The sequence below is a fragment of the Tauraco erythrolophus genome, chromosome 12, assembly GCF_009769465.1.
Source record: "Tauraco erythrolophus isolate bTauEry1 chromosome 12, bTauEry1.pri, whole genome shotgun sequence".
Lineage (NCBI taxonomy): Eukaryota > Metazoa > Chordata > Aves > Musophagiformes > Musophagidae > Tauraco > Tauraco erythrolophus.
In genome coordinates, this window is record NC_141476.1 from 2204726 (window position 1) to 2225338 (window position 20613).

The 20613-nt window shown below is 42.8% G+C and overlaps 1 protein-coding gene across 1 annotated transcript in view; it reads left to right on the forward strand.

The window, feature by feature from the left end:
* The first annotated feature begins 3454 nt into the window (after window positions 1–3454).
* The window catches only part of LOC147527958 (uncharacterized), a 119462-nt gene continuing 102303 nt past the window's right edge, over window positions 3455–20613 (forward strand). Inside the window, exons 1-2 of the mRNA XM_086619068.1 lie at window positions 3455–3476; window positions 5857–5979. The gene's annotated coding sequence lies outside the window, so the exon portion shown is untranslated. The remainder of the gene's footprint in view (window positions 3477–5856; window positions 5980–20613) is intronic.

Genomic DNA, 20613 nt, shown 5'->3' on the forward strand with positions numbered 1-20613 from the left:
GCATAGGTGTAAGCTACTAAAATGAGTGAAAAGAAAACAGTTTAAAAAAAAAAAACTTTAAAGTTTTGAGGGATACTTCAAAAAGAAACCTAGACTTGAGGAGAAAAAAATATAACCGTAGCACTGACTTTCTTTGTGATAAGGTCTTTGAGATTTTTCTCAAATAATTAGCAGGATATAAATATATCAGTTCAAAGAAATGTGCAAATCTCTTCTGACAAATATAATTATCTGAAGGCATTCTTTTTATCTGCAGGCATTGTTTCTGTGCATCCATGGTTACTTACTCTCCCAGAAGGGTAAAAAAAAAGACTGTTACTAGGTATCATGTTTTACCTCTGGCTACAACCGTGCTATGGATGAAACAGTTTTTCTGCTTACTCTATCCTGGGAAACGATCAATAACTAAACCAGAGTAAAAGTTAATTACCAACCAGTTGGTAATGCCATTAAAAGCATGCCCAGGGGTGAGAAGAGGCACATGAGATACGGAGGAGGTAAGAGAACATTTTTCAGTAGGACTGTGTGTGAAAGGGAAGACAGTAGTTTATGTATATAAAATAAAAGAAGGCAAAAGATTGTAACTCAGTGATCAAATCCGATATGCTGAAGCCTTATTTAGTTAAAAAACCCCAATTATTTCAGATAAGCTGCTGTTTACAAAAATTGAGAGGCATCAATGTCCTGCATGATGGTGCTCTGGGTATATTTACTTCTGAGTTTTCATTATGTACATGCTTCATCAAAGAGAACTGCGTGAAATAAGGTGTCAGGAGGGCTCCGACAGCCTTTCTGACCTCCCTTATAGCCAGCTAAAATTTTAACAAGTTGATTTGTTTGTGCTTTAAGAGATGCCTGTATCCAGCATTGCAGTCTGTGGCCACCTGAGACTGAATGGTTCGAGGGCTAAAGGCAAAGCCCCCAAACCAGCAGTTCCTCCTCTTCTCTACCATTTGGCTCGTGCAGAGTAGTATCTCCTGGGTGTAAACAGGCAGTCTTGGCACTAATGAGATGCTCTCTGGTCAGATTTCTCTGCAATTAGGTTGAGTACATGCTTTATGACCGGAGCTGCAGTGCTGAGGTCCCGCTGTGATGAGCGTATGTGCGACACCAGTGACTGCCACTCTGGACCCTCATTCCCCCACTCGCTGTGGGCCCCACGTGCTGTGTGTGCCCAGGGGCTGGGGTCTGGGCTCCTGGAGCATGGGAAGGGGCTGCCTGGGGAAGCCGGGCTGGGTGTGCACTCGGGGAGATCCTGTGCAGTACGTAGGGGGCGGATGGTGCAAACCGAAAGCTGAGCACTGCGATCAAAAGTCAGTGGCGTTCACGTCTTACAGCGCCAGTAGAGATTCACAGGAGGAATCTTGACTAAAATGCTGTCAGTGCAGGCTGTAGATATGTTGCTATTCCACGGAATGCTGTCGTAACCAGACAACTTGTTTGTATGGTTTTATCACTGCAGTTCTTGTCTGTGCAGTTCTTATCAGTCTGCTGATACTTGATAATGGGCAGGCTGCAAACATGGCTTTGCTCTTGCTTTTTATATTCATATCTGGTTTGCTGCAGAAGGCAAAGATCATGTAATACTGCTCTCAATATATTCCAGGCAATGTCTTTTTTACGGACAACACTTCTTTATCTTGCTGAAGGAGGGAGTTTGTCTGGGATATCAGCGACCGTTCCCTCTTCTGCCATTTACACTCTTGAAAAAAGATAATTGATTCATTAGTTGTCTGGTATGTGATGAGTTGTTAACTTCCTCAAGCAATGATGGTGATCCATGCAAGGATGCCATATAGCACACAACACGATTTGTATTTTTCGTGAATGACTGCTGGGAGTGTCTGAGAGAATCCTAATTCCTACTGATGTATTTTTCCCAGTTTCTTTTGCCAGGAATCACTGTGGTCCACAAAGGCAGCAAGCATCACCTTTTCTTTAAGGGAATGCCTGTGTAACTTAGATTTGGCACTGATGGGGACATACGTGGTGAGCAGCACAGGTCCTGCAGCAGCGTGACCGTGGTAACAGGATGCTCAGGCCAGGCTGGCTGGCAGCTTTAGCTCTGCTGTAGGGTGGCTAAGCCAGGTGGGTAAAATCAGCACAGCACAGACAAGGTCTAAATAACTGTGATGAAAGACCACACACTGAGATGCCAGCTGTGATCTTGTGGGAAGACTTGTGTGTTTTATGAAGTTCAAATAATTTCACTTCCTTTATATAGCATTTTGGTGGCTTCTCGGTGGCTGTTAGTGTTTTTATTTTTACCATGTTTAGCAGGAGAAACAGGAAAAAGGTGGGGATGTGGGCAAAAACTAGTCTCTGAGATACTTTGCTAATGTGCTTTTCAGTATGAGTTTGATTTAAGTGCTTGAGAAAGATGCCTGGATATTGTTCAGCCTAGGTAAAAATAGCCCCATTCTGTCAGATAGTCTGTATTTTAATAAGCCTTGTGCTAAGAGTATGTGTGTTTCACAGCATAGCAGAGGTGACCTGAGAGACTTGGGGGTAATAATTCATATTCTGTAATAATGAGTCATATTCTCTAACCCTCCTTGCTGCTTTCCGTCTGCCTTAGGTTTTTCACGAAGTGAAAATTAAGGATTTTCTAGATGAGAATTCAGGTTCTGTTTGTTGTCATAAAGGACGAACATTTGCTGAGTGATGAGACACAGGACCTGCCATCGGGGTGAAGGTGTGCATGCTGCAGTTGCCCCTTGGCAGGGAGTGCCAGGGAACTAAGGCCCTGCTGAACATGAGCAAAAGCACTGCATTTCATTTTAAATGTGGAGGTAGGTCCTCGTTCAGTCGCTGGGCTCAGCAGCTGTTTGCAGTCTCAGCTTGGTGTCCATTGGCATTTTCTCCCGACCTCTGCATTATTTTTAATGCCTTTTTCTGACCTTGTTCTTCAGAACAGGATCTTGTAGCTGATAAATTTTGTGTGGTAATGAAAGAACTGGACTAAATGGATCCCACACTGGTTTTTGGTTAAGAAATCTCTCTCTCAAGAACAGATTTATTCTTGAACCTTCTTCTACGGCCTATATTTATGAATAAAGAAATTGTTGAGGCTCCCTTCAAGCAGTATTTAGACACCAATGTACTGGGATAGAGTTAATTTTCTTCCTAGTAGCCAGTACGGGGCTGTGGTTTGGATTTGTGCTGGAAACTGTGGATAACACAGATGTGTTTGCTCCTGCTGAGCAGTGCTGCACAGAGTCGGGGCCTTTTCTGCTCCTCACCCCACCAGCAAGTAGCTGGGGGTGCACAAGGAGCTGGGAGACCCAACTGACCCCAACTGAGCCAAGGGATATTCCAGACCATGTGACGTCATGCCCAGCATATAAAGCCAGGGGAAGAAAGATGAAGGGGTGGACATTCGGAGTGATGACGTTTGTCTTCCCCAGTCACCGTTCCGTGTGATGGAGCTCTGCTTCCCTGGAGATGGCTGAACACCTGCCCACCCATGGGAAGGAGTGAGTAAATTCCTTGTTTTGCTTTGCTTGTGCATGTGGCTTTTGCTTTACCTGTGAAACTGTCATTATCTCAACCCACGAGTTTTTCTCACTTTTACTCTTCTGATTCTCTCCCCATCCCACCAGAGGGGAGTGAACAAGCAGCTGGATGGGGCTTTATTGCTCCTGGCGTTAAACCACGACACCGTGACATCTTCTGTGATGTTTCTCATGGGTAGATGCCCACTAGCTATTTTCCAAAACCTGTTCTCTTTCTGTTAGTAGAAGACTCTAGTTTACTACTGCTTTTCTATAACCTGAAGAAGGGCATGTATTGGAGCTCCTGTGCAGTCTTTCCCAGTTCAGTTGGAGAATTAGGATGGAGGTGAGCATTTCTCTTTCTACCTTCTTTGCTTCACAGAAGTTATGTATTGTTTCTTCAGAAGGGAAAGTTTTATTTCTTAAAGATCAGTGTAGTTTCCTTCAGAGTTATAACTGAGGAGCCGTTCTGTACATTGTCTTGAGTGATAAGCAACAGGGTGTTTTTTCTCAGTATAATACTGATTTGTAGCAACTCTTCTGCACGTGTCCTGGGAGTCCAATATCCGTGCTCCTTCTGTATGGATAGGGAAAAACAATTTTAACTTTTCCCTTCCTCAACCTATAATCATGTGTTTCCTTCATGGAGGTACAAAGAGGATTGGACTATGTAATCTGCAATTCCTTGGCCTTGTCTGTATTACTTTCCTTCCATCTCTTCCTGTATCTACCACCCACAAAAAAAATTAAGTGATTTTCAATGAGCTTGTCCAGATTAGCTCCACTGCTTCAGAGCTTTCCCCCTCAACCCCTTGTATCCTTCTCCCCCTTTCCTCTGTCTCGGTTTTGCTGTGGATTTCTCTCTGGGCTAAGGAGCACTCTGCAGCCATACTTCACATGAGTTACAGGCATGCAACTTTTTTCCAATCACTTGCTGTAATTAAGGGAGAACATGCCATTTGTTTGAAAAATGGAAAGCTCAAATCCCTTTTCAAAACATGATTTTTGTAATGATCAATAATACAGTGTTGTTTATGGGGCAGCATTATGCTGTGGTTTGGGAGAGTTACGGTAACTGAATGCCGATTCCACTTCTCCCAGGGATTTTCTCTCTATTGCTGGATGGGTCACTAGGTAGTTTCTTTGTCTATAAAATGATGATGCAGATTTTGCTTTTATAGAGTACAGGAAGGTACTTTTGGAAGAGCAATATGTCTTGCAAAACAGTGTTATGATGATTAAAGAAGAAAGATGATTATCTGGAAAATACTCTGCTAGAAATAAAATTGAAAATAAAACCTTAGTATGTAGATTCAAGGAAGATAAGTTTTGCTTAGTCTAGTGCCTCCATTAGTTTAAAGACCATTTCCATGTACTCAGCAAGGATTATGCCCCCGGAGCAGATGCAGAGTTTGGAGTCCTGCTGAGGTGAATCATCTCTTCAGAGCTTGAGTTTGCTGGCAACAAAAAGAAGGAAACAGCTGGAGAAAGCGGAGAGGGGCTTTTGGGGGTAGGCTTCCTATAGATTATTCTCCTAATTGCTACAGCTGAGCACACAGGAAGAAAGACAGAGCCGGGGGAGGTATATTTATGAAAAATGTGTCCTTTCTGTTAGCTCATTGTTGGCCTTCTGACTATTGTGCTGTTAGACTTGAAGCTTTGCTTCTGAATTTTGTCCTTTAACACAATAAAAACATTAATTCTTAATAGCAATCTCTCCTTGCAATATTTCATTTTCTCAAGGTATCTGATGTTCTAATTGCTACTAGGTAAGGAAAAAAAGGAAGATGCAAACCCACACAGTAAGAGACTTGTTAAAGATTTATCCAGTTTCCATCTCTTTCAGTGGGATTTGGCAGCAGTTTTTTGTCAAACGGGCCAGAGAGCCCTAACTGACTAGTTTGTGCTTGGTGCCTGTAACTCCCAAAAGGAAGGGAGGAGTAATCAGATCTGGCTTGTTATCACTGAACACTTTGGAAATAATAAAAGGCAGAGACTGTCTCGCTGTGGTTGTTAAGGGTACTTGTTGCAAGTAACAGCACGTAACAGTAATTCTCCAGGATGAAACCAGTGCGATCTATTACTATTGCATTTATGTCTGATACAAAGGTTTCTGCTCTGGGCTCAGCTCCATTTCATGGATTGCTGCTTCCTCTGTTTTAAAGTCCTCCATATAATCAACTAATTGCATTCCAACCAGGTTTACTATGGGAAAGTACACTCTTGCTTGATACAAGAAAATAGCTCCCAAGGAAGTCATGAGACATGGGCACCTAGCTGTGTTTGGTGGTGAGGAACACGTAAGTGATACCAGCATTTCTGTACTTACTCAGTTGTGGCTTAACCCTTTCTGTGTGTGCAGAATCGCCCACCATTGACTGTACAAAGCTGCCGAGTGCCTCAGCAGGGATCCTGGGATCCCCAAAGCATCTTGCCCTTGGGTCATGACCGAAGTCAAAGCAGATGTACCTGTACAGAAACACAGGTAGGAGGAGAGACCGTTGTCCCTTTACAGCCACTGGCCAAGGGCCCTCTCCTGTGGAGGTGCCCAGCCCTTCCTGACCTGCCGACTTTGTCCCAACACTTCAGCGTTTCTCCTGGCCGCTGACCTCGTACATTAATGCTGGGTGTACCTGGCAGCCCGTGTGCTGCAGTGCTGCCAGCTGACTGCTGGAAATCAGAAAAGAGAGAGAAAACAAAAGTACTTGCACTGAATAATTGTTTCGATGGCCTTATTTTCATTTAACTTGAGAAAATGAGTACGCAGCTGGAATAAACAGTAGTTTGTTGGCCTTGTTCTTGGATATAGATGAATTAAATCCGTGCGTTCTTTTAGCATTGTTTCAATCTGTTTCCACTAATAAATCCAGCCTCCTCAACAGGCACTTCAGTGAAGATGTAATGCAGACTTCTGGAAATTGTTATTGCCCTCAGATGCAGGGAAAGTTAAGGGCTATACCAAGAAATGCAGTTACAAATCTGAGCACATTTGGGTTTTTTCTTTCTCGGCTTTTAAATCATGAAATTGTGTAAATGACTTTGCATTTTTAGCGTAAGAGGTGACCTAAACTATTGAAAAAAATGAGTAGCATTTTGGGAACCTCTGAGCATTAGCTGCTCTTCTTTTTACCACTTATTGAAATTGTAATGCCAGAATGGCCTGAAGAACATGATCATCTCTTTTTTTATGTGTTCTGGAAAAGGTATTTCACACATAGTTTCGATGCTGCTGTCTTCACAAGAAATCTGCCTTTAATTCTTTGTCTTCCATGAGAAAAAAATTCCCTTTCCATTCAAGCAGTTGTTGTAATTTAAAATCTCAGCAGAGGCAAGATCTAGATGTGGTTTTGTTTTGGTGCTTGTTTTTTAAAGGCTGTTGTAGCCTCTCCCAGGGTTTACATACCGTTGCATACATGGAATTAAAATTTGCCTGTAAAAGAGCTGAGAGTGTATGCAGATCCAGTGTAGAAGAGCTGTATTGCCTCATATATTGCTTTTTGGGAACGGAGAGCTCTCTGGCCTCCGTCCTGGTCAATCTGTGCCCAAGAATTGCTAGCACAGTTATGTGTTAATAAAAGCAAACTAATATATTTTTACATCGAAGACATTTTGCTTGCCTTCTGGCATTGTAATTCTGCACGCTGTCTGCCTTCTGATCAGTCGGCTGCTGCTGCTGTGTGTTCCTGTCCAAAGTCAAACCTGATAGAAAGGGAACTATTTCACTGCAGAGAACGGCTATGCCGAGCTGGATGTGATCAGCTTTCCAGAGCTGAGGTCCTTCTGGTGGCAAATTCTCGGGGGGTCTAAAACCCCAGATAAAACTTGGTTGCATCTGTGCTCTGTTTAGTAAATGTCAGCTCATTGGTAACTTTGGTGTGCCCACAGACACACTGCTGCTGGCAAAGAATTGTTCTTATTTCCCCTGTGCTTCCCTGCTGTTTTCATTAGGTTTGTAATGTCATTTTCTTCAGCTAGATGATTAGTGTCTAACTGTTTTTATGTTAATGCTTGAGTCCAATTCTTTTGAAAAACTGATAAGGAACCGTATTTCACTTTTTGAAATTGTAGAGGTATTCAAAGAGCCTTTTGTGCTCGTAACAGATTTAATAACCATGTCTGGTTGGGAGAATGCTTGAAAACTGCATATGCCGAAGTTAAATGGCAGCATTGTTACACGTCAGGCCAGACCATACTAAATGTGAACTGAAGAACGATCACAAAAGTATAGAGCACTCCACTGCCATTAGGCAAAGCAACTCCTGAGCTCGCAGCCACGATGCTCTCGGCCAGGTCAGGCACACAGTGTCCTGAGGAAGACTTGGAAGCTTTTTAGCTGGAACCACAGATCAAAAGAGGAGGCCAAAGATGGCAGAAGAGAATTGCAGGTTGATGAGTATATAGAACTCAATTTTTCTGAGAAACTAGTAGAAAAAAAAAAATCGATTTATCCATCTACTAAGGTCTTTGAAACAGTGAAATGGAGGGAATGCATAAATCTTCAAGATAGTTTGGTGGATGATAGTGCACTTCGTCAGTGGTGGTAGGTGCACAGTTCTGGGAAATTCCTGATGTTTTTAGAGGTGTGGGTTGTTCAGTAATGTACTGTTTGCCTGGAAGTGCCTTCAGATATTAGTATTAGTTCCTAATAATTCACTTTTAGATGATTAAAATATGTTGAGGTAGCTGATGGTGTTGATAACAGCTTTAATTGCTTTCAATGAACTAGAGAAGCTCCCAGAAAAGAAAATGTGTGTCTGGGGAGGGTGGGGGTTGAATCTGGTGGAGCTTCTTCCCTATAATCAATACCTCATAACAGAGGTGCCTTTTGCTAGTTCTGTCGGTGTTTCTCAGGGTAAGTTGTGATACTTCTGCGGACTTGGAAGATGCTGTAATGGGCCCCATCTGTCAGCAGTGCCTCCCTGCCTGGATTTAGTAATTTGGGATTGGGGGGGCAGGGTGTAGCCTTATGTGCAAATCTGTCTCGTAGGGGTGATGAGGTTTCTTGGAAAATCTGGTTTTGGGAACAAGACACGCAGTGATAACAATTTTGTTCTTCCCTTTGTCCCTGTATTACAGCCATTCTGGGTACAAATCCCTCTTCTCTGCTCTTCGTGGCACATGTGCTGTGTGTCTTTGGGATTGCTTTATACAAATAGTTTACTCAGTGCTAAGAGTCCTGTACACACATCATTAATTTCTTCTAGTATGGGATTTGTGCTCAATTCTTTATTTTCCTATAATATCCAATAAATATTCTAAGCACTGTGCTAAAGAGAATTTCTCAATCTTTTCTACTGAAGTTGTTCTACTTATTAGGGAAAACTTAGTCTTTGAGAGACAAGTGATGGAAAAGAGTGATTATAGCTGGTGGGGTAGAGGACTCCTGGGATGGACAAAGTGATACAGAGAGTGCCTGGATTCTAATTCTGTCTCTCCTGAATATTTATTTATGCAAAAAAGAACAGGTTCAGTAAGAGAAACAGAACAAGGTCTTCCTCTCAACTACTCTGAGTTCAGCTTTGAAGTAACGGCAGCTGAACAACTGCAAGTGAAAATGAAGCAGCAAAGCGGAGCGAGTGTGGCACTGCAGTGTGCTGGTGCTGCCCGTGGCTTGCCAGGGCAGCGTGATGAGGGGAGGGAGCCCAGCACCCTGCCCAGACCCTGCCAAGCTGGGGCTGGGGAGGGCAGCAGCCCTGGCTGTGGTTCCCAGTGCCGGGGGAGCCAGGATTCTCCTCTGATGGCTGTGTTGGAGCAGTGGGAACTGCCCTGGGGCAGCTGCTTCAATGAGGCTGTAGCTTGCACGTAGGGACCTGGATCTGTGTTTTCCTGGCTTTCCCTAGAATCATAGAATGGCACAGGCTGGAAGGGACCTTAGAGATCATCTAATCCAACCTCCCTGTCATGGGCAGGGGGGGCCTCTCAACTCGATCAGACTACTCAAGGCTCTGTCCAACTTGGCCTTGAACACCTCCAGGGAGGGGGCATCAACGTGGCTCAAAGGTACCTCTTGACAAAATGTTTTTTGGCATGCTAACAATTCATGTTCAATCACAACAAGAATTCCAGTTGAATGCAAATAGCTTTTTTCATCTGTGGTTATTAATTTGTATGAAGTTTTAAAACATTTAGCAAACCGTAATCACCCTGTTCTGCATCTGACCTCTGCTCACAGGTTGCATTCTTAGAAGAACGAGATGCACCTGAGTATTTCTCTTGATGTCTTGAATTTCCTTGGAAAACTGTTTGTCTGCAGGAAGCCCCGCGGGCAGAGCTGCAGGTGCCCGTGTGCTGTAAATCTCCTGCTTCGTGGTGGCACGGAATGTGTTTGCATGAGTGCAGTGCATGTGTATGTATTGCTGTGCCGAGACAGAAATACGGCAGCCTGAGGTAAAACATTTTTTTTTTTTTAATCCTAAACCCTAGAAGAGCCTGTGAGTGTTCTCAGTTCATCTGAAACCCTAAATCTGTCTCATATTTAGCTCCAGCCCCCAGTGGGGGAGCAGAAACAATTTTATCATCTGTTTATGTAAGCTTTTGTCACTGAAAAGTTAGATTTATGCAACGTAGTTAAGTCAGATTTACGGGACACGGTTAACTCTGAGAGAATGACCCAAGGGACATAAAGAAACTTTAGCTGAGGAAATATTTTATTTTAGTGTCTGGAGGAGTTTTACACCAAACTGGCACTTGCACCCTCCTGCTGGTGAGAGTTACAGCAACATATTTCTGGCTGTAGAGTTAATGAAGTTGAAATTCTGGGTCTGTAATTGGCCGCAAGTTGTCTGCAAAGGTCCAGGTTGACACTTCACCGCTGGAGCTCGGTCTTTGGTGCTCCCTCGGGTCGGAACCGAGCGTCCTGCTCCCCGGGGAGGTGGCCAGGCACCTTCATGGGCCGTGCAGACTTTAACCTGAATTTCAGAGCAGCGGGTTGGTTGTGGAAGCAGTCTTTCTCATCTTCAGATATCAAATAGTTTACAAAATATCTGTAGTCCTTTTATCGCTTTATGTAATCACGGGGCTTGGCCTGGATTTAGCAATGAAATACTTGTGAGCTTCAAGGGAGGCAAAGGGTCCTGGTCCACATGCCTCCCTGTAAAACAGGAGCTCACTTTGCATCAGTGGGACTGAATTCCATCATTTTTCCTTCTCCTCCCAACACCGCAAGCTGTGGGGGTTCAGCTTGGTGGGTTTGATTGATGAGGTGAAAACCAAGTAAGTCTCCTTCTCAAGCGTGGGTGAAGGTGTGAGCACTTGTGAACAGTCTCAAGGAAAGCTCTGGGATGTTGTTGGCTGGTTGAACTGCAGTTCATGCACACTGCTGCCCGGGCAAGCCAGGCAGGTGCTTCGGGCATGCTGGGGGCGAGCATGGGCAAGTGCCCTCGTCTTTGGGGCAAGCTCGGGAAGAGCTGGGGGAGGTAACTTCAGCTGAGCGTGTGCTGGGTGTCTTGGGAGTGTCAGCCTACTTACTGATGAGGGATGGTGAAAGCTGTGGTTATTTAAAAAAAATCGGTCAGGAAAGGGGCTTTCTTCTTCCTTTCTTTTCTTGTGAGCCATGGAGATGACAGGTATTCCCTTGTGACACCCAGGCCTGGAAGCTCTGTGCACGGGGGTTGTGAAAGTGAAATACAATAAAAGATCATAGCCTAAGCGAGAATGGTGAAGGTTTTGGTGTACTTCATCAATCCTGTTTGAGAAAACAGCTGAAATGTTTGTAAGAATCGGGCGTTACACAGATTTAACTTTCTCCATCAGTAGTAGGTTTTGGCACCTCAGGCTGAGAAGAATACAGACCCAGCTTTTGAGCCTTGGAGAGTATTCTCATTGAGGATAAAACTCAAAGGAAGTAATCTTCTCTTTATTTTCTCCTTCTGGTGGGTAGCTCTGAATTTTGATGTTAATCTTTTATGCTTGGATCCAGATGGCGCTTCATGTGGCTTAATGTCCTGGTGGGTGGGTGAGCTCCGGCGCCGTGCCGGCTGCAGGGGTTACAGCCGTGTCTCCACTCGGCTCCCCAGGCTCCGCCGCTCTGGGTGACTCCTTTCTCTGGGTCCTCTCCTCACATTGCTGCTATTTCTTGCTGCTTTAAAAGCCTGGCGTGTTTTTTCCACTCTGTGCACTAAATGGTTTTATTGACTGTCCTTAAATCCAGCCTTAGGTATACAGTTATTATTTTGATGAGTATGATAAAGGAACCAGAGAGACCAAAACCTTTTTTCCAAAGTCTGTCTGCTCTGATCTCCATGGATTTTCAGTTCTGAGCTGCTAATGTGCATGCTAGGTCTGAATTAAATTCTCACATATCGTGCAATTGCCTGTTTAGGCAAGCATCATATACTTTTATTTATTCTCTGAATAAAAAGGGAAGTTACTTAGAGAAAAGGTCTTTTACTAGGGTAACAAATATATAGAATTGGTAGAGCAAGACATGCTGTGGAGGAATTGTGCTATGTATATTCAAGACAGCTTTGAGTCAAATAGGGTAAATTAATAAGTTACATCAAAAAGAGCTGTGAAATTTTATTAATAAAAAAATATCTGTGTAGAAAGATTATAATCTTGAGACAATAACAGAGCTATTGTCACAATAATCTGATAATGTCCATGAAAGGCTAAGTGAGATTAGAAGAGCTACAAAAGCAGAAATTAAATTGTGGTTATGGGTATGTTGGCTGGATTTGAGGCTGAAGGTAAGAGGCTAAAGATTTTAAATCTTACAAACCTCTGATTTTTTTTGAGCAAAATAACCTAATCTGAAAAGGCGGAGCAAATCTTGATTAATCCTGCATAGCAAACAGGACATAATTCAAGATATTACTGCGAAGTTGGTCATCATGTTATTCAAATTTGGTCTCCTGGTAGAAGCAATAAATCTGGCACCTACTTAAGAGGCCGTTTAAAAATAATTTTAAAGGAACAGCTGAGAGTATAATGCTTTCAGACAGAATGACTTGGAAAGGACACCAAAAGCCAGCGTGATTAAAAACTGAAGTGAAAGAGACTCTTCAAAAATGGACGTAATAGCAGAAGAAGGAGGATCTAAACAACATGCATTCTGATTATTTTAAATGTAAAACCACAAGAAAAGCTAAAAATATTCTGATGAATTGACAGTAATGATTAAAAAAAAAAAACAACAACCACAAACACTCTGAAATCAAGTCTTGAACAGTTTGGCACTCATCCTGCTTTCGCACTTAATAGGTAATCAATAGTAAAGTAATAAACAATAACACAAGTCAGATTCAAGGAAAGTAATGGGATAGCAGAAGAGTTAAATGCATTATTTGCCTTGGCACACCGTGTAGGAGAACTTAGGGAGGCTCCCTATCGGCTCCTTTTCTCGTGGGAATAGTCTAAGGAACTGTCACAAATTGATGTGTCAGTAGAAGATGGTGAAAACAATCAATAAAGTAACAAAACGACAGGAACAGATGGCAGCGTCTTTGCTGAAAAAGGAACTGGAACACGGACTATTAACTGTAGAGTAACCTGTCATTTACATCAGCCTCAGTGTTACGGAGACGGAAAGGACAAACTTTACGTGAAAGAGTAGGAGAGGTGATGTGGGCAACTACAGGTAAGCATGTGTGGCTTCTGCACCAGCACACTAATAGGTAAGAAAGAGTATTAGATACGTGCATAAATATCATATAGGAGAAAAATACAACTTTTCAAGAGTGTCATGCCTGACAAATCCATCGTATTTATCTGAAGGAGATTATTTGGATAAGGGTGGTCGAGTCAGTATGATGTACATTAATTTTTTCAGAGCACTTTCAGCAAGGTCCCTTGGGGAAAAAACAAGAAGCCATTGTATTTATAGCGTAAAATTGATTAGTAACTTGCTATCATACAGGAAACAGAGGGTAAGAATAAAGGTCTTTTTATTTGAATCGAGGGAGGTTTGCATTAGTCAAAAAGATTAGTTATTGGATTTGTGCTGGCCATTGTAGTTGTAGCTGGTCAGGAAAAGGAATGAATAGTGAAGTGCCAACGTGTGACCGTGCACACTGCTCTGTGAACAGCGTGTGCATAGAAGGCTCTTCAGCATTCCGTGCAAAACACAGCGCCTACTTAGTGAAATTACCAGGCAGTAGGTTTGAAAGAACCAAAAAGAAGCAGACTTTCTCCCCACAGCACGTAACTACATCGTGGATCCCATCAGCACAGGGTGTTGCAGAGACTGGAACTACAACTGGATTCAAAAAGAGATTCAATGGATTTTTTTTTTTGGAGGCTGAGTCCACTAGTGAATATTAAAGCCATCCCAGTGTGAGTCTGTGGCTTAGAAGCTCCTCAGCCTGGGGATTATGCTGTCTTTGTCATGAAAACCTACAGCTGGCTGTTGTCAGACAGGGTGCTCCGTGTGATGGGCCTTTTCTCTGACCTGCTGTGTCACTTCTTACGTGTTCATTTTCATTTTTTTTGAAACGTCTTTGGTCAGGGTGGTGTTAATTTTGAAATGTGTTTTCTGTCAGAATCAGTCGGCAACTTGAAGCTATTTTTAAATTATTTTCGTGCTTGTGGGCAGAGGGGAAGGTCAACTGCTTCCCACCGTTTTCAGGGAACGAGCATCTCTGAATTCCTTGCGTGAACACTTTTGTCCTGCACTCCTCAAATGTTTGTGTGTGTGTGTGTGCTATAGATGTACGTGGTCAGTGCGCACTGCTGTGCCATTGGCCTATGGATACATCACCAGAAAGGTTTTCTTACTTGAGCAGAAAATATTTGAAGCAGCCAAACCACTCCAAGTATTTTCACCTATGCCAGAAGAACCAAAAATGAGAAGTTTTGCTTCTGTTAAAAAGAAATTGTGCACGATGCAACTTCTCCTTGTCCCTTATAGTGTTTTCCTTCACCTGGACGTGACATGTTACACGTGCAAGGGGCTCAGCCCTCAGCTCAGTGCCAGGCTTCATGCAGTCACATAAATCTTTCGTGGTTCTGGCTGTGCTGAGTGACTCCTTTTCCAGTCCATGTGCAGGGAAGGGTGGCAATGGGACACTGACCAGTGATGGGTGCTGTGGGCGTCGGAGTTGGTGTGCTGCGTGTGCCTGCTGCCAGCAGTAGATCCAAGCTGCTGCAGCTGGGATCTGAACACTAAACTTGTTTTCTGGTCCCTCCAAAATTTTGTCCAGGAAGAGACATTTTTATTTAACAGCTGAACGTACAATACTGGCAGGATGTAAGAGTAGCAGAGCTTGGCAGTAAAATACAGAAAGGAGCTCAAAACAGCAGTGAAAGTCTTGTTACAGCTCGTTAGACTGGTTTACTGTCACTAATGACTGGACTGTGTAACCAGTGCAAAATGAGCAGCGTTACTGCCTGCCATAAGCTCCTGGCAGTAGAAATGGGAATATTGGTGGCGAGCTGTGTGTTAGCATGTGAAAAATTGTTTTTAGCTTTCCACTTGGAATAAAAAGTCTAGTTTGACTCTAGTGGGTTAAATATTTTCTGACACAGTAATTAACAGCCTTGTTGAGAGGAGGATTGTATTGCTATTAATAGACACCTCTCCCTGTTTCAGTCCATTTTAGTCACCTTTGTTTGGAGCTGGGGGAATTCATAACGTGGCTGGTGTAAGTCATGCGAACGAGGTTGCTGAGATACGCAACTCATCCATTCTCACACACAGTGGTACGTGTGGCTGGTTTGGATGTTGAAAAGAAACTGAAGCCGTTGAGACAGGAAATGTCTTGAAGGAATCAAAATAGGGAAATAAGAGTTGCTATGTTTAAACAAAAGGTGAAGAATTTTTCCTTTGACGTTACGATACTGAGTTGTTGAGATACCTCTGCGATGGCTCTCCTGAACCGACCGGGCTGCTCTCGGGGAGTTGGTCCTCAGCTCCAGGTCACTAACGGTAACACCGTGGTACCTTCATGTCCAGATGCTTCTGTCGTACGGAAAAAGTGATTTCTCCCCCATGCCCACGCCCTGCCTTCACCAAAAAGTGGTAAGGGCCGAAGAAGTGGACACCAGTCCGACAACTCCGAAGCAACCTCAGAGCTGCTTTTACTTCACGCTGGCTTAGGTCAGCGTGGAGCTCTGACACCCCGGTCCGGCGCGTGGAGGGAGGCAGACGTGCCGGGCTCTGGTCCCGAGCCGTGCTGCTGAGCCAGCAGGGATGCTGCTGGGCATTGTTCTCCTGGCAGGGCTCTGCACAAAGCAATTAATGGTGTCGGTGTAAGCACCGTGCGCCGGCGGAGGGTGAAATTACCCATTTGCCATGAGGCTGGCAGGGCAAAGTGTACGTGGGGGTTTTGAAAGCCCCACAGTTTCCTTTAAGTAACTCTTGCCCAACTGATGAAATGTGTCAAAGGTTTAACCTTGGGCATGTCGAGCTCTTCTGAGAGGAAGACTTCATTTTAATACAGATGGAAATGTTTTCTGTCTTCCAGTATTTTCAACTCTGGTGCGAGGAGTGTGAAGGGTCTTGGTTATCAGTGATGTCCCTTAGTCTTTACTTTATGGTTTCTTTCTGTAGTTCTTTATTCCTAAATTTCACTACGGATGTATGCTTTGGTTTAGGATTTAAAAAAAAATAATAATCTGATAGCGTTCTTTCTTGACCACTTCTGTTACTGAATCCCTAGAATCCCGTTCTAGTTTATTGCTGTAAGTTATGTCCACTTCTTTTCTTTTTCACTATTTTCCACATGTGAAAGAAAAAAAAAAAAAAAGGAAAATGGAAAGGTTTTATTTCCTAGGTGAAGGCACATGTTGAGTCATTGAAAGTTATCCAGCCTGGTAGATTCCCAGGAAAAAATCTTGGGAAAAGATCAATCTACTGTGTTGAGTGCTGCAAAAGGTAACTGTGTTGTACCAGGGAAAGTGTCCAGTTTTAATGATAGTTAAATCCTGCAGGACTTTCTCATGAGAGCAAGAAGTCCCTCTGTGACTCCCTGTTGGCTTGCCAAACTCATCTCAGTCGCTTTTCCTTTTGATCAGCTGGCTGCGGCCCTCTGTTCGCGAGGGAGAAGCTAATGAGAGGGAAAATAAACCAGACACAAGGGCTTTCCTCCCTGGAGATGTGTTGGCATGTAACTGCCATTAAGCCACCTTCAGATTTTGACAGTCTGAACCTGCAAGCAAATGACCTTGAAGAATGATTCATAATAATGCACTTGTGGAAATTGTTCTCAGTGTTCAGACTGCTCTTTTTTTAATATTAAAAAAAAACCTTGATAGTTAATACTGTAATATTTTCTCATTTAATGGACACCTCCTCTGAAGCAGTGTAGCTGTGTACATATGTATAATGAAATTTGGAATTGGGAAAACTTGGTGTCAAGTGAAGGAGACTTTAGTTTAAAGACAGAGGAAGCATTCTCTGGAGTGACCTATGTTGTGTACAATTACAAGCTGTCACGTTTTCTATTCTGATTCCTTATTAAAATTGTCTCTCCTGCTTGCTCAGGGCTACATCTGAATATCGCTACGTCATGGGAACACACTTCCAATTCAGTCTAAGCAGGAAAAAAGAAGCTGATGGTACATGCTAAAAATTTGATATTAAACTGTATGACTAATTTTAGAATATTCTTTTTTCTCTTTTGTGCCATAAGAGGCTTATATTTTACCTGACTTTAGACTTCCCCAACAAAGCTAAGTGAGATTTACCGAGCACAGTGTGGAACAGCTTATTTTAAGGTGGAAAAAGTCATTAGCTGCCTCCTGCTGAGACCTTGTATTGAGAAAGCTAAATTATAAGCCACTGAAGTTTAGCATGAAGAAGAGGTAAATTATTGTTTATTATTTTACTGTTTCCTGCTTGGAGCTCTCAGGCTTGTTAGTTGAGCATGTTATGTGACCTTTTTGAGGTGGCTGGGGATGGGGCAGGAATTGAACTGGAAGAAGAAACTTGTTAGAACCTTTAAACCACTAATTTCTCGTTGCACAGATGGATAGGAAACCTGGCCACCCCCATCGATTGATTCCTCTCGCCACCACTGCCTGCTGCAGGGTTTGCAGGTGTCAAAAGTGAAATGTTGGCTTTGCTGCTTTGTCTTGGGAAGTTTGTCAGCAATATTTTTTTTCTTTTATTTCCTTGCAATGACTGAGTATCTTACTCGGAAATATCTTGCGGGTGGTTTGACTGAGGAATACAGAATGCAAAGTATTTTGGGGTCTCTGAAAGGATTGTTATTTATCCTCCAGAGCCTCTGCATTTTTTCTCCTGAGGCTTCAAGGGCAGTGCACAAGTCCTGTCCTGCTTTTACAGAAGTCCCTGATGGAAAGAAAGGGGATATCCTTCTTGTGTGGGGCTGGAAAGAGGTGGCTGGGAGGGTGGACCTGTGAAGAGAACATGAGACTAAATTTGAGAACGTGTTTGCTGTTGACAGCTATTGGAACCCAAGGTATAAATGCAGATAGACCTGCAATTGAAAAGGCATTTTTGAAATGACATTAAATTCAACTCTGTGTACTTAGTGCTAGGAGAGTAGGGTAGAAGTGCTGTTGATATTTCGTATATTAGACAGACATAAGCATATCAAGTTAGAAAAACAGCAAAGCATCGTTTTTTTGTTGAAGTACCGCTTTTTATTTAAATGGAAGCACTAGCTTGTATTTTTTTTGCCAAGACTTTCTGCCTCGTACAATAATGAGACTGTAACAAGGAAATTGTAATGCACAATGAATTATTTTCATAAACTAAATTCTTGGCTTCCTTAACTGTAACCTTAATATGTACAATATATAAGTACAATGCCTTATAAGCATTTCTTAACAAGACATTTTTTTTGAGCAATCACTAAAAAGCAGTAATCTGTAATAAAAATGAGGACATTAGCACTCAGACCACAGTAAAAGCATCATTAAAATATAAATTCTAAGGTACACTGCTTTAAATTAGCCTCATTACATGTGCAATTAGGGAATAAACAATAAAATGACCATAATTTTTCTACAGTTTATTCTAACTGCCTTTTTAAAGTTTAATTAATGTTTAAAAAAAAAAAAAGAAAAAGTAGTGGGATACGCCAAAGTTGAACAAGCAGTACCATCCTTTAGAGTGCTCGATGGTCACTGCCTGCTCGTGGTCCTGCAAGCTGCTATGGCAGTTAAAAAATTCAGATGCTGCATGTGGTTTATCCCCCTCACTTGGAGAAGGAGCATGTTTGTGGAGTAACGAGGGAGCGATCCTGCCCTTGCCGAAGTGAACAGCAGCGTTCCCGCTCCTCCGGAGAAACGGGAGCAGACCTCTAGAGTTAACTCTGTGCGTTTTGTTCTACTAAGATAAGATGTTAATTAAGATAGCAGTCATTGAAGGTCTGATTTTAGTATTATATGTGCTGGTATTTGTGTGTGAATTTTGTAATCCATCATTGTGGTTTCGTTGAACGGATGCAGTAGCTGTGGGTTTGGCACTGACAACAATCAGCAGGAAAATGGGTTTTGGAGCCAGAGCTATTCTAGCAAGAATAAATGGTAAAAGTGTCTTTCTGTTCTTTCATATCTGCTAAACCTCTTCAATATTAATGTAGAATACCATTGTAAGTGTTCCATTGTAGATATTTTGGTGTTGTTTATTGCTAGTAACTGAGGTTTGAAGAGATATTATGTATGAAGTAGACCAAGCTGTTGGCTTGGAGAGCTTGCTTTCCCAGCTGGAAGAACTGATGTGTCATCTAACTGGTGGGAGAGCTCGAAGGGGCCAGTCTGGGGAACAGGAGGCGACACAAAATCTTGACAACCCTTCTGCGTAATAGGACGTACGGAGGTTTTATTTCCCTTAGATGCAGGAGTTCCAAACTTCCAGCGTGGTTCCCCACACCGAGTGGAGAGGTCTGTCTGTGGATGCAGAGGGATTACAGTTAACTCTCCTTCTGGGGTGGCCATTGCGTTTGTGTGGGTGGGATACAGACATCTTGCTGCTTCATCTGCCTCCCCAACTTTGCTTTGTGCATGAAGATAACCGAGGCCCCTCGTCTGCGATGTCGAAACGGAACTATTCAGGCACGTGGCACTGACCTATAGTTTGAAAACAACTGGGTTAGCTGGAGCTGGCTGGGGGCTCTTACCCCTGCTGGAGGCACACTTTGCTGGAGGTCACGTTAGTTAAGGTTGAGGGCACAAAACATGGATGTCTTGAAAATGTGGTTTCTGATCCACAGCTTGCTGTTTACCTGGACAAATACCTAGGGTAACGGTGCGCTGCGGGCTTTGAAGCTGGATTTTCTGAACTGATTCTAATGAAAAATAAGCTTCTGGTCAGATGTTGTTTAATGAACCTTATCGTTCAGTGTATTTAGCAGGCTTGATGTCAACGGGTGATCCTTTTCGACAGGAAAAGTCTGTATTCTTTTCTGGTGTTTAGTAAGAAGTACAGTAAAGAAAAGTCTCTATTCATTTTGCACATATTGTGTTACTGGGATTTGCATTGATTGAGAAGCATCTGGAAAAGAACAGGACAAAGATAACTGTGTGGCATCTAAAAAGTGTTTTGAGGAGAAATCCATTTGGTAAATGGTGCATTAACTAGAAGCTTTACCAGAAAATCGTGAGCTATGAAGATTAATGAAGTATGGCATGAAATGAGATTGTTTTTTAACGCTGCATTGTTAAACAGCCCTTACTGAGTTTTTGGGGCTAGCTTGGAGATTTCATAAATACTGAAGAGGAACCTTAGAGATCACATCCAATGATTTTTGTCAGTCTACAGGAAAAACAGACCTTGCAGCATTTAGTGTCTCCCACATCAGCCTCTTGGGTGTATTACCTTGATAGGCACGTGAAGGCACCAGCCTGTAGCTCATTTGTGCCCAGACTGTGTGGCACAGCCTGGCTGAGGATCACGTTATCCTGGGTGATTGCTGCTGCAGATGCTCTTTCTGCCCGTGTCCTGCTGTGCTGTGGCTGGGAGTAGCTGAGGAAATCCTATGAACCCATGCCATGGCTTTGGACAGGAAGCAAATGACACTGTGTTAATTGGAACCACAAAAAGGAACTGAAAGCTGAGGACAAATAATTGCCAAAGCTAAAATTGAGCAATAAGATGGTCAATGCTGCTGATAGAAAAGGCTAGAGGAAGATTGTAGAGTTGGAAATATTTGGAGAAATGTTCTCAGTATAATTAAAAAGATCACCTAGGTACATTATTTTGAAGTGATGGAGA